The sequence below is a fragment of the Lampetra planeri genome, chromosome 22, assembly GCF_965212315.1.
Source record: "Lampetra planeri chromosome 22, kcLamPlan1.2.h2, whole genome shotgun sequence".
Lineage (NCBI taxonomy): Eukaryota > Metazoa > Chordata > Hyperoartia > Petromyzontiformes > Petromyzontidae > Lampetra > Lampetra planeri.
Genome location: NC_136128.1, coordinates 10,240,019 through 10,253,695, shown reverse-complemented (window position 1 = coordinate 10,253,695; position 13,677 = coordinate 10,240,019). Strand labels below are relative to the sequence as shown.

The window sequence follows — 13,677 nt, the reverse complement described above, 5'->3', positions numbered from 1 at the left end:
TTTTAACGATGTTCTTTCTCGAAGTGCAAGACAGATGGAATTTGGTGCACGCTTTGGTCAAACGATGCTTCTTCTGGGCTACAACAACAACCACCGTTCACTACTAAGTGGCGATGACGTTACCACGGCGCTTGTGCCAGGCTAGGTGCACTTTGAGGCCAGACCCAGGTGCTCATGGGTTGACTGGCTGAGATGACTGGCAGGCGCGCACCGACTGTGCTCCCCACTGTGCTAATTCTCCGCGTTTTAACCGCCCGGCGCTCCGCTCGTTGTTGTGAGCGTCGCTCCTCTGCCCTCCGTCGTTGCTGGAGGGCGACTGCCTCCAACTACCCAGCAGCAGCAGCAGCAGCGGCCCTTCACTAACCACCACCTCCTCCTTCACAGCGGCTACAAACCCTAGGACTTCACCCGCACACAATCCATGGCTGCAGCAACAGCAGCAGCGTAGTGCTATGGTTAGCAGTGGCCGTGAGTGAGAATCGAACTCATACGATTAACGCTGCGCTGCGAACCCGGCGACCCGAGTTCGATTCCCGCTCACGGCCACCAACACCGGTGACGATTGTCTGAACCGGTCCCCGGGCCTCCCCTACGTCGACTCAACCTCAAATGAATACCTGGTGCGGTGTGTAAACATCGCCACTCGGGAGTCAAAGGCGGCCGGGCGTGGTGCTGGCCACCCACCCCCTCGTGTGCCGGTCCGGCCTTTATAGGTGCTCGCTAACAGCACTTGCCCCAACAGTACGTTAAGGCTATAGGGGAATCTTTGTTTCGTGTACTGTATATACACGTATGTATGCCTGTCACGTATAAGTATATATATATGATATTTCGCACAAGTTAAGTTGTATTACATGTTAAGATATATCAATATTAGTATTATTGATGTTTGTAATTATTTATAGCGTCCTGTAATAGTTGACTTTAATAATAACAACAACAGCAACAACAACAACCCTTAGATTACATTGCGAATTAAACATATTCGCTAGTCAGCTACGGGGCCAGTAACGATTCAATTTAGCGACAATATGTACAGAAGCCACCGCACAATGCACGCAAATAAACGCACGTGAATCGGTTTCAAGTAATTGCGCGTGTCTCGATGTATTCACTTTGTACGTCGGTTTTGTAAATCGCGTGCGTGCTGATGCGTAACTTAAGTGTAGTTGAACATATTTGGCCATCTGGGGAGTGACCCTCCAGAAGTTACGAGTGGGTTTCGTGAGATTTACATCACCTCTTGCCACGGCAGCTCTCCCGTCGACTTCAGCATTTTCTTGCTGTGGTTGTCCCACCTGATTAAGGTTGCTTGCGTTGCGATCGAAACGTCGTGATTTATTTTTATTTTATTTTATTTCTACCTACGTGACTTTACCGAAAGAAACAAAGAGTATGGATTCCTGTAGTCACGAAAGCTTCAAGTCAAGATTGCAAACTATCTCGGGAAATCACGGGGGGGGGGGGGGTGGTGGGAGAGGCTTCTGCGAAACCGACGAATTCGCTTGTCGGGAGAAGCGAACACCACGGGGCTTATCTCCCGTGGTGCCCCGTGGCACCCACGATGCCACCACTCATCAAGGTTCGGCAACGCCAACGGCAGAAGCGGTGGTCCGTGCAGAATATTGGAGGAAGGGGGGGGGGGAGACCGTAGAGGTTGGACAGGAGACACGATGAAAAAGAGGAGGACTTACGTTTAATATTTAACAGCAATGCTATTATTATATTCTTGGTTCTTTCGGTAAAGTCACGTAGAAGGGAGATAATAAAATAATATAAATATAAAACAATACAAATTCTCACGACGTTTCGACTGCAACACAAGCAATCATCATCAGGTGTAAAATCCACAGCAAGAAAATGTGTTGTTATTATTTTTATTCCCACACTTTGTCTACCCAGGCAAGCCTCGGTGAGTCGTGTGACTAATTTTTTTAAAGAGAGTCAAGTTTTACCGTCGCGAGGCGCGATGATTATCGCCGTTGATTAATTAACAGGTAAAAGGATATTTTTTAGTATTCATTTATCGATATATCGATTTATCTACCTATTAATTTATTTTCACCTGGCAAATATCTAGTCCGTGGCGTCGGGCACACAGTGGGCAACTCTTGAAAAGAACGTCACGGGATCTTTAACGTCCGCTGTGAGTGGAGCGGAGAATACAAATACAAAGATCCCCGGTATAGCCTTAAACGGGCTTTTTTTGGTGGGGCAAGTGCTGTGAGCGAGTAGCACGCAATGAAAGCCAGCGCGGCACACGTTGGTGGGAGGGTGGCCAGCTTCACGCCCGGCCGCCTTTGTCTCCAAAACGGCGATGTTTACACGCCGCACGCAACAGGCACTCGTTTAAGGCTGAGTCGACCTAGGGGGAGGCCCAGGACCGGTTCGAATAATCGTCATCGGTGTTAGTGGCCCGTGAGCGGTAAATCGAACCCGGATCGTCAGGACTCGTAGCGTAACGCGACTGACACACGGCAGTATTAACCGGGGAGGCCGCTGGATTCGAACCGCGAACCTCCACAACAACAACAGCAAGCGCCACTGCACCTGAACCGCGTCCCTACTCATATGGAGGAGAGCTTCTCTCTGTGTAGCATTCACACATATAAATATATAAACTATGAATGCCCAGTATGTACATATCTATCTATCTACGTAGTATTTATGTATGTGTGTTTTCTATTAACTATATGTGCAGGATGTATGCATGTTATCTATGTGTATAGTACAGCGATTCTAGTGCGTGCTATTATAAACAATTCTTGGTTATTATTATTATTATATATTACATATAATATATATATTTTATATGTTACATTTAAACGAAAATTATGTACGTTAAACTGTTATCCTCGAATAGAAGGTGTATACAGTATTAATGTAAACATACATACACATTAATATAACTCAGGTGCACATGCAAATGTACCTGGATTGAACACATTATGTCATGATAATTTTGCATATGTGCTTAGTCCAGTGGTGCACAAGCAAACACAATAATTAATTAATTAGCAAATTCAAACATATATAGTGGGCGACGTTTCGGCGAATGGTACTTGTTCATGTAACATCATAATATGCCATAGAGAAGGGTCATTGCCCGAAACGTTGTGTATTATATATATATTTTTTAGGCCAGTGTTATGAACTAGTGTATTGATGTTTTTTGGTATTCATCATTATGCATCGTTCACCAATTATCTACCCGTAACACCACAAATTATCTCCCTAACCCTCTACTGCACAAAAACACACACCGAGCTGACGTTTCGGGTAAGTACCCTTCAACAGAGATAGCTATAACTTACACGGGCACAGAGGACAATTACATTCTGGCGCGTGGTTTGTGCTTAGTGGTGCAACGTGGTTGGCATGGGTCTTGGTGCAAGGAATTCATTTTTAATAAAATTGTGGGGGGGTACCCCCTATAACATTCACCCTCCCCTGGCGCAGTTGCACCGCCTGCACACTCAACACCTCTTAGTCCAGTGGTGCTTCTTAACCTGGGGTGCACGCCCTTGGGGGAGCGAGATGCCCTTTCTGGGGTGTGCGAGACAATGCCAGATTTTTGTTTAGAAGGTAAATCGTCGAAAACACAAATTAAGCACGCGCACGTGAGTACATCAAACCCCTATGTATACATTAACATTCCACATGTTTTGACAACTGAGAGCCAAAACGGGTGCAATGCTGCAGTGAATGTTAAGAACCAGTGTCTTCGACGGCTTCCGTACGGCCACTCTGTTCCAAGTCGCCCGACGAGGTGACCTCCCACGCGCGTGGCTCAGGGCACGAGGCATTACCTGTCATGACGATGCCTCTCCACCCGCCTCCTCGCAATCCCATCGCAAGCGACCGCTTTGTCCACTTCTGAGCGAGTGGTTTGCGCAACGGAGGCGGGGTGGAGTGGTGGTGATCGAACCGCGCGTCGTTGGGCATCGCTGATCGCGGTCGCGCAAATGTGCAACGCGGTGCACGATGGATGAAATGCGTCGCGACAAACCATCAGTGGCCCCGCAATCCTCCAACCCGGATCTGACCTACCGAGGAGGATGTGTGTCCTGCTTGCATCGGTTCCGGACACTCGATGGAAGATGTGGAGACACTTTCTCCGTAAATGGAAAATGAACGAGAGTCCAGTTCATGGCTGTGGTGGTGCAACCTCACAGAGCGTGCAACATGTCGTGAACGACTGCCCCATCGGATCATCCAACGGCGATCTGAAACAAATTCACGCTGCTGCAACCTGAAGCAGCCGAACGTGGATATTAAATCTCGACATTAAGTTGTAATCTCATCTTCTTATCTGAATGAGATTCACATAGCGCCTCTACCAAGGCGCTTGACACCAACTATACAATTGTGCATAGCGTGATCATCATTTGAAATGAAGAATTGGGCATTTGTAAATGGTGGTGTAGTTTTGATGCAGTAAAACAAGAAGGATTGATAAGGAGGGGTTTGTGATTTTCCTGGTCGTAGCTGGGGGGGGGGGGGGGGGCGACAGAAAACTGGGGGGGGGGGGGGGGCTGAAAAGGAACGAAGCATCGTTGCATTAAATTTCGATTTAAAACTTTCGTGACTGCATGGATTCATCTTCTTGGTTATTTCGGTAAAGTCACGTAGAAGGGAAGTAATAAAATAATAAAAATAAAACATCATTATATTATTTTATTATGTTTTTTTTGTATTATTTTATTACTTCCCTTCTACGTGACTTTACCGAAAGAACCAAGAAGACATCGTTGCATTGGGAAGACAAAGGGGGGCGGCGAGGGGCTGGAGACCGGCTCGCTTGCCAGAAAATGTCATTACAGCAGTGGGTTCTTGAATCCATCTGTGCGGAAGTTTGAGTGTGGTTACTCGGTCGTAAGCGACGGGGAATTTCGCTGCTGGTTGCCCCGTTTTCTCTCAGGGACGACTTCCCAATTGGCCAAACATCCCAAGTCATGAGCCTCTTTAAAAAAAACCCACGTGAGTCTTGAGACTCAGCGAGGCTTCCCTGGGTCAATATTACAGGCCCATTATTATTGTTGTTGTTTACACTCACTTTCATTATTTTCAACAATCGCACGTTCATGACACGTGCGATTCTTTACTCACCGGCACGATAATTATAGGCTTACCTAATGGTATTTATCCAGGTGTACAATTATGTAATTGTAAAATTGCTTCATGTCTATTAATACATTTCCCTGGATATTTAGTGGCCGCTTCGGGAGAATTACACTGTATAACAATCGTGGTACTTGAATTGTAAAATGATTACATAATGACAAAGATTCATTCATCGATATATCTATTTATCTACCTATTAATTTATTTTCACCTGGCAAATATCTAGTCCGTGGCGTCGGGCACACAGTGGGCAACTCTTGAAAAGAACGTCACGGGATCTTTAACGTCCGCTGTGAGTGGCGAGGAGAATACAAATACAAAGATCCCCCGTATAACCTTTAACGGGCTTTATTTGGGGGGGGAAGCGATACAAAGACTCGCTGAAGAAGTCCCACACTGCTTGCTGCATCGATCACCGTCAGTGGGCAACACAAGCAGCTGATCGCAACTCCTGGCGGCACACAGTCCACCAGGCCACCTCCTTCTTCGAAGATACCCGCAGGGCCCGTATGTAGGACAAAAGGAGAAGGAGGAAGAACCATGATCCCTCAGCACCCATCCCAGATGAGACCTATACTTGCAGCTGTTGTGGCAGGACCTGCTTGTCCCGCATAGGCCTCGTCAGCCACCAGCGTGCCTGCAGAAGACGTGGATGTCCTTCCTAGATCTTCGTTCGCGAAGCCAAGCCATGATGATGATGATGATTTGGGGGGGGGGGGGGGGCAAGTGCTGTGAGCGAGTAGCACCCAATGAAAGCCAGCGCGGCACACGTTTGGGGGAGGGTGCCAATCGCTACGTCTCCAAAAGAACTCGCAATCAAACACCTTGTTGTGAAACGACACGACGCAGACGATCCCGTGGGGTTTGATCTTCCACCGAAGCTCATGGTCCACCCCTAAACCGCATCTACTGCACAAACCGTGGCGGCAGCAGCCAGCAGCAGATGCGGATGCTGCCTGATTGTGCACACATTGATGATGATGATGATAATGATGACGATGATGACGACGACTATGATGATGACGACGATGATGATGATGATGACGATGACGATGATGATGACGACGATGATGATGACGATGATGACGACGATGATGTCGATGATGCACCACTCCGCTGCCTCCTGACGCGGTTGCCTGCTGGCTTGATAACCACCTGAATGTGAAATTGTAGTCGTTGCCCTGCATCGACATCATCATCATCAGCCGCCGTACGAACGAACGAATGAAGAAGAAGACAGAAGCAACGCTTCTTATTGATGACCATTGGCGCGCGCGTTTGTTTATTTATTTAGCTCATCTGTGCAAGAATGCGCCTCATCAAAGCGCCTCCAATTATTCGATTTAAGCAGATTTACGGAGCGAGGAATTCTACCGGCAGTGTGGAGATTTCGAGGCGTGGTGGTGGTCGTGGTGGTGGTTAGTGGTGGTGGTGGTCGTGGTGGTGGTCGTGGTGGTGGTTAGTGGTGATGGTGGTCGTGGTGGTGGTGGTCGTGGTGGTTGTGGTGGTGGTGGTAGTGAAGTGCTTTGCGCGCTGCGCTACGAAACCGGCGACCCGAGTTCGATTCCCGCTCACGGCCAACACCGGTGATAGCGAGTATCTGAACCGATCATGGGCCACCCCTAGGTTGACTCAGCCTAAAATGAGTATCTTGTGCGATGGTGGATGTGTAAACATCGCACACTAGAGAGACAAAGGCGGTCGGGCGTGGTGCTGTCAACCAACCTCGCTGTGTACCGTTCCGGCCTTCATAGGCGCTCACTAACAGCACTTGCCCCACGCAGTCTGTTAAGGCTATATGGGGGGGAGGGGGGGGGCGGGAATATTTGTCTTTGGTGCTTGTTAAAGGCTACACGGGGGATCTTTGTCTTTGCCAGTCGCAGTCGTTGTGAAGGTGGCGATGATGACGACGATGGTGGTGGTGGTGGCGGTGTTGGTGATGTAGTAAGACTCATGTGGAGAGGAGGCGTGGGGTGGTGGTGCTTGGTGGATGATGTTAGGGGGTTGTGGAGGAGCTTGATGATGATGAGGGGGGGGGGGCGGTGGTGGTGGTTTCATCCAATACCTTGAGCGCGGCGCTCGCTGGAGGCGATTCTGGAGAGGGGGTGATTCTGCCGAGGCGTCCGTGGAAGGACCACAGCCTGTGGCGTCTCTGCTCCGCTAATCCCTTAATCTCGCCGTCTTATCACGCACAGACGAACACCTGCGCCGCCCTCTTTGTTTTATCATTCCGTTTCTGGTTTATGCGCCTCTCAAAAGCCAAAAATTGGCCCCAATTTTCACGCGCGCGTGTGTCCGTGCGTGTGTGTGTAGGTGCTCGCTTAACAGCACTTGCCCCAAACAGTCTGTTAAGGCTATACGGGTGATCTTTGTCTCTGTAGGTGCTCGCTAATAGCACTTGCCCCAAACAGTCTGTTAAGGCTATACGGGTAATCTTTGTCTCTGTATGTGCTCGCTTAACAGCACTTGCCCCAAACAGTCTGTTAAGGCTATACGGGTAACCTTTGTTTCTGTAGGTGCTCGCTAACAGCACTTGTCCCAAACAGTCTGTTAAGGCTATACGGGTGATCTTTGCCTCTGTAGGTGCTCGCTTAACAGCACTTGCCCCAAACAGTCTGTTAAGGCTATACGGGTGATCTTTGTCTCTGTAGGTGCTCGCTTAACAGCACTTGCCCCAACAGTCTGTCAAGGCTATACGGGTGATCTTTGTCTCTGTAGGTGCTCGCTAACAGAACTTGCCCCAAACAGTCTGTTAAGGCTATACGGGGGATCTTTATCTTTGTGTTGTGCGTGTGTGTTGCCGTGTGTGTGTGTGCGTGTGTGTGTGCGTGTGTGTTGTGCGTGTGTGTTGTCGTGCGTGTGCGTGTGTGTGCACAGTATTTAGTTCCAGCCCGGACAATTCGTTGCGGGAATGATGTTTTGACCCACGTCGCATTCGATCTCGCGTCGTGACGTTACCTCCCGGCGACACCGTTCACATCGTTCGAGGATGAAATATCGAGGGGGCAATGATGGTCGGGTTCATTCTGGGTAAGCGCACCTTTGTATTCGAGCGGCAGTGCTTCGTGTCGATAATCCACACTCTAAGCCAGCCCATCAGTCTTGCGACAAACAGAGTCGAGAAATTAATCCCCGTGTTGTTTGTACGTGCGCGCGCGGGCGGTGGAGGAGCGGTGGCGCAACGGTGCGGCCCGCTGAGCCATGAACCCCGAGGTCGATTCCCGCTCGCTCACGACCAAAACTAACGGTGGCGAATGTTTGAACCGGTCCATGTACCTCTTCCCCTAAGGTTTGGCTCAGCCTCAAACGAGTAACCTGGGTGTAAACAATCAGCATTGGGGAGACAAAGGCGGCCGGGTGCGGTGTTGGCCACCTACCCACGCGTGTGTCGTATCGGCCTTCATAGGTGCTCGCTTACAGCACGTGCCCCAACAGCCCGTTAGAGGCTATACGGGGAAAGTGGTGCAGTGGTTAGCGCGCTGTGCTGTGAACTCCGCTCGCGATCAATATGTTGGCCATCCCCACCAGCAACTCAGCAATTATGATCCTCCCCTGGTGCGATACGTAAACATCAGCACCGGGAGAGACAAACACGGCCGGGCGTGTTCCTGGCCATACCACGACATTGTGCGACGTTGCCGCCTTAACATAGCGGCTCGCTAACAGCACTTGCCCCAACAGTCTATGGAGGCTACATCGGGGTTTGCAATTCATTATCCGCCCTGCAATGTATACGGCATACGATTTACCCGTTTTGTAAGTTATCTAATCTACTTAAGCGTGTTGCGTTTGAATTATTGATTGCCTTTAACCGTTCTCGAACCAAGTAACAGTCAGAATGTCATAGGCAGAGACGGTTTTTTGTTTGTTATTTGAACCTCCGCAAGTATGCATACGTGGAGCGGAGTGGTGGCACAGTGGTTAGCGCGATGCGCGAGCAACCCCGGTGAACCTGAGTTCAATTCCCGGCCACGGCCAGCGAAGTAGGGCCCATGCCGGCACATACAGGCGCCGTGCCAATAATATCCGGCAGTTCATTCGATGAGACGCTGCAAGTGGAAACCCGCCCAGAGTGTTGCGCTGACCAGCGTGGTGAAGTATAGTCAACCGCCACCACCACCGATATAACAACGGTGGCCGGGGAGGGATCTACATCCGGCGGTGAATTGACGAAAGGACTGTAGATTAAGAATCAGAATCAGCCGGGGTCAATCCACTGCTGAATGAAGAGCGCTCCATGCCTCCAACAGCGCCCACGACTCGGCGATGTTCAGCATTCCAACTCTACCAATCCACACGAACCGATTCCATTATTCCATCTCCAGTAGGTTCACATTATAGTATTGACCAATACACACAAGACAAAGATCCCCCGTATAGCCTGGAACAGACTGGTGGTGGCAAGTGCTGTTAGCGAGCACCAATGAAGCCGGATACGGCATACGAGGGGGTGGGTGGCCAACACCGTGCCCGGCCGCCTTTGTCTCCCCAGTGGCGATGTTTTTACACCCCCCACAAGGTACACATTTTAGGCTGAGTCGACCTAGGGGAGGCCCCGGACGGGTTCTGATAATCTTCACTGGTGTTGGCCGTGAGCGCAGTGTGCTAACCGCTGCACTACCGCTCCCCACCAATGCACACACACATATACATACGTTCGTTTCACGTTGGCATGTATAATTACCGGCGCGGGTCAAATTTTATTTTAATTAAATGTAAAAAAGAAGAAAATCACACGGCAGTTTATATAAGCATAGCCTACTATTAAGGATAGCATTGGCATATGACAGGCAGCTGCTGCACCTGCCACCTTAATGACACGGGCACAATGGAAGGAGGGCGTTCGCAAACAGGAACACGAGACCCCCTCTGTATTGTGTGAGCAGCACGTACGGTGTGATCTAGCAGGTAAAGATAGGTCGTAATTATAATAATAACAACGAAAGTAACAATGAGAAACGTACAGACCTTTGTTAGATCCACCGCTCGACGAAGACCTCCCAACGCCGTGTCGAGCATGGACATGGGATAGGAAGAAATTCGGGAGTGTAGCACGTGGTGGTAGTAGTAGTAGTAGGAGGAGTCTAACACCACCAATATTATCCATAATATAAAAAAAAAAATTCGTTTTGGGGGGGGGGGGTTAGACGTAAATATAAACGTGTCGTTAAAACTGCCACCACCCGACGCAGCCAATTAGTGAGGGTTCAAGTCAACTAGTTACTCGTTCAGCACGGGCGTTCACAATTCGAGACACCGTGACGTTTGGCTGACGGCTTTGGGACCGTTCGAGTCGACCCCACCGCGGCGCTCACTGCGTGTTGACGAAGTGGCGGTGGGAGAGCCGGAATCGGTTCAAAGGTCATTCATCGAGCCGAAATCGGTTCAGAGGTTATTCGCTGAGCAAGAATCGGTTTAGAGGTTATTCGCCGAGCCGAAATCGGTTCAGAGGTCATTCACCGAGCCGAAATCGGTTCAGAGGTCATTCACCGAGCCGAAATCGGTTCAGAGGTTATTCGCTGTGCAAGAATCGGTTCAGAGGTTATTCGCCGAGCCAGAATCGGTTCAGAGGTCATCCACCGAGCCGAAATCGGTTCAGAGGTTATTCGCTGTGCAAAAATCGGTTCAGAGGTTATTCGCCGAGCCAGAATCGGTTCAGAGGTCATTCACCGAGCCGAAATCGGTTCAGAGGTCATTCGCCGAGCCGGAATCGGTTCAAAGGTCATTCGCCGAGCCGAAATCGGTTCAGAGGTCATTCGCCGAGCCGGAGTCGGTTCAGATGTCATTCGCCACTGTCCCATTGGCCGTGGCGTTTTCCCGGGGGATGAGGCGGGGGGGGGGGTTGAACTCGGCCCGCAGGGTTCGTCGCGAGCGTGCCGCTAACCACTGCGCCACCGCTCCGCCGGGAATCATTCAAATGTCCGCTTCGACGAACGCAAACTGCTCGTCGCATCGCCCGCGTTCTGCGAACGACGTCCGGCGTTGTTTGTAAGAGACTCACGCACAGGGCGCGTCGCTTGACCCATCTCGTTGCTCTGAGCAAGGGCCGTTATCTGAAACGTCGGATTAATATCGGTTTTTGTTTTCCGCCCATGCACACTGACAGCGCAGGTCCTTCGTGGTTATGTTCCACATAAATAATTGTGATCGGTAAGGAAAAGAAAACTACGAATTCGATTTAGATTCAATAACCTTGACTACATAAAATAAAACTGCGAGCAAAATTTCTACTTAAAGCTTTCGTGACTGCAGGGTTTCATCTTCTTGGTTCTTTCTTTCTTTCTTTCGGTTGTATTTTATTATGTTTTATTTTTAGCATTTTATTATTTCCCTTCTACGTGACTTTACCGAAATAACCAAGAAGATGCGAGCAAAATGTTTGTCAAATTGACTAAAATTTGCACTTTTTTAAACAATGTGAATCTCGTTAAATATGCGTGTTTAAGTCGCTCTGATAATCATTCGTCTCTTTGCTAAGACATAGGGCCGATTGAAATACTAATTTATTTTATAACTGCTTTTGTATGTGTGTGTCCTGTTTGTTTGTCCCTGGCCCGGCACCTCCGATTAGCACGGGTTGGCTACGTACGGTGCGAAAGAAGTTCAACGTACATACTTTCACAATGTTGGCTTAAACAAAACAACACCCTTCTCAGGCTACGGCTGTTCGCATGCAAACACGGCCACCCGAGGTGGTTACCTTTGAGAGAGACTGAAGAATATGATTAACATGTTATTCGACTGTGTACATTTTCAAAAGAAAGACGTTTGGCACGAATCGCCCTCAGTGGATGCCTTTGTTTGAAAGTGGGGAGGAGGGGCGTCCTTTGGAACGGTGTGAAAACCTAAAAGTTTAAACACTCTCGTCAAATAGCACTGGCTTATCGAAATACAATGATATTATTATATATATTTCTACACAATGGGCGACGTTTCAGGCAACGTCCCTTCTTCAGAGCACACGGAATGCAAAATGGATGAGATAACGAGAAGGATATGAAATCTATGTGCAGAATATTAATAACCGCAAACCTTTTGCAGCGCGATTAAGGTTGTTACTAGCGGCCAGAGGTACGTCCAGGGTGGAGATGGAGTGACGGGGTCGGCTAGGGAAACTCAAGTAGTAAGTAGCAGCAGGATTGCTGTCCGAGATTGTGTGGCGATGGATTTGGTGGTGCGCTGCATACAGCCGTGGATAGATCGTGGCAAGGATGATGGCGACAATGTTGGTGCGTATGAAACGAGAGAGCATTACTTGGAAATTCAATTTCAGACAATTGTTTTTTAACACACGGATCATCTGTTCTCCGATGATCCATATCGTGCTGGTAAGCTGATCGGCTCCAGACGACACCTGCCCGCAGGTCGTGTTTATAAAGAATTATAAAGAATTATAAAGAAGGCTGACAACATCCGTGATTGACATCGGCAGGATGGATTTTAATTCCAATGTTCGAAACGGGGACAACCCCTAACTGTGTCGTGTCAACAGCGTGGGCTTATTTGGCTGTCTTATTTGCACCGCACGTATTCCGACCGCGAGTCAGTTGAACCCCATTATTAAGCGTGAATTCATTTCTTAATCGATGACTTTATTTTCTGAAATCTGAAATGGGAGTGGGGGGGGGGTTAGCTGAGAAGCCCCGGTGTAAATGCCGGGAAGCACGTGGAGGATAATTGTTGTTGTTGTTTAAAATATGTAATAAATTTGCGAAGTTGTTCTGCAACGGCAAGTCATGACAGCTGTAATGTCTAAGCTCTTCTCACAATGCTGCTGCGTTCGTGGCACTAAGAGTAGTCGTCGTCTTTGTTCTACGTAAGAATAAAATGCCAAGATAAGATCTTTCGCGAGGTTGTTGTTTTTGTTGTACAAGTATATTTGTCCCCCCCTATGATTTAGGGAAGAATTAATCCGGCGAAAGAATGACATTGCTCGGAGTACACACATTGAAACGTTAGAGACATTTTAAATTAACCCCGTGTGGTCAATCTTCTCTATTCGTTATCATTCAGCTTCTTCTTCAGGCGCCTTTTCAACTCAATCGATTGTTTGCTTGTTACGCGGGGAAAAAAAATCCCGTGTAGCCAGCTACCCAGCTAGCTTCGGTGGCAACGGGCCCACAGGCAGCCACTAACAAGCAGAGTTGCTGCAGGCGCCGTGAGGAGCCCAGCCAGCAGCCAGCCAAGAAACTCGAGGCATAGATTATTATATATTTGCATGGCACAGGAGTATGACACCAGCTGTGTATATGCGAAGATGGGCCAGCATACAGTCCAAGACAAAGGCAACGATCATGTGGGGTACAATGTCTGTTGGGGAGCACGAAGAGGCTGGTGTGGTTATAAGCACCACGCCCGGCCGCCTTTGTCTCCCAAGCGCTGATACGTTACACATCGCAGACGCCAGTTCGCCGCTGATGTCAAACCGTTGCCTGCAATCGAACCCAGGTGGTCAGCTTCACAGCGGTGTGCTAACCGCTGCGCCACCACTCTCGTTTACACACACACACATTGCACAAGCACAAACGGTGTATACACAGTATACATATATAT

The 13,677-nt window shown here is 48.9% G+C and overlaps 1 protein-coding gene across 1 annotated transcript in view; it reads left to right on the top strand.

The window, feature by feature from the left end:
* LOC144725001 (transcription factor AP-2-alpha-like) overlaps positions 1 to 13,677 on the top strand; it is a 75,220-nt gene that overhangs the window by 8,322 nt on the left and 53,221 nt on the right. The gene's annotated exons all lie outside the window — the stretch shown is intronic.